General features: G+C 40.9%; 1 protein-coding gene across 1 annotated transcript in view; it reads left to right on the top strand.

The window, feature by feature from the left end:
* Positions 1 to 906, top strand: part of CUNHXorf56 (chromosome unknown CXorf56 homolog) — a 19,848-nt gene that overhangs the window by 8,834 nt on the left and 10,108 nt on the right. The window lies entirely within an intron of this gene.

Below are 906 nucleotides of genomic sequence, written 5' to 3'. Positions count from 1 at the left end.
ATTATTAATAATGGCAACAAGGGGTGAATTGAGACCAACCAGAATTTGTTATTGTCCAGGGGACTGGTAATGGGGCTGGCAGATGGAAAGGAGACAGGTTCAAGATTTTTGTTTTTTGACTAGAGGTGGTAACACAAGCCTGTAATCCCAGCTTCTTGGAAAGCTGATGCAGGAAGCTGGGGAGATAGCTCAGTAGAATATAGCACTTGCCTGGCAAACACAAGGTCCTGAGTTCAATCCCCAGTTCTGGAAAAAAAAAGAAAGAAAGAAAAAGCTGATGCAGAAGGCTTACAAATTGGAGGACAGCGAAGGCAATGTAGGGAGTTCCTATCACAAAATAAAATTTTTTTTGAAAGCTTAGAAAACAAAAGAAAGAAAAATTTTAAAGTGCTGGGGGTGTTGTTAAAGCACTTGCCTCGGCATACTTGAGGCTTGTGGGGTCCATCCATAGCACTGCAAGAAAAAATCATTTTTGGCTATGAAATTCATTGCTTTTGATGGTGAAATAAGTGTGAGATATGAGAGAGGAAGAAGAATCAAGGATAGCTCTGACTTCTGTCTAGCGATTGGTGGATGAAATTGAGCTTTGGATTTCTATTACGCATTGGTTATCTATGGAACTGTTGTATGGGCTCTTAAGCATGACCATGGGGATTGAATTCAGCCTCTTCATCTCCTGGCACTATGACCCTGTACAAATTGTGTAATCTTTTTTTTTTTTTTGAAATATTTTTGATCCAGGGGCTGGTGAGATGGCTCAGTGGTCTAAAGTACCTACTTAGAACAAGCTTAGCAAAGCACAGGGACCACAGTTCAATCCCCAGCACCATATGCCAGCCAGCCCTGCCCCCTGGTGGGCTGAGCTGCCCCCCATAAATAAATAAATAAAATTAAAAAATAAAAAAT

This window comes from Octodon degus, unplaced genomic scaffold, assembly GCF_000260255.1.
Source record: "Octodon degus isolate 3935 unplaced genomic scaffold, OctDeg1.0 scaffold00236, whole genome shotgun sequence".
In the NCBI taxonomy this organism is placed as follows: Eukaryota; Metazoa; Chordata; class Mammalia; order Rodentia; family Octodontidae; genus Octodon; species Octodon degus.
The sequence above is the reverse complement of the archived record's forward strand: the minus strand, read 5'-3'. Positions and strand labels throughout refer to the sequence as shown.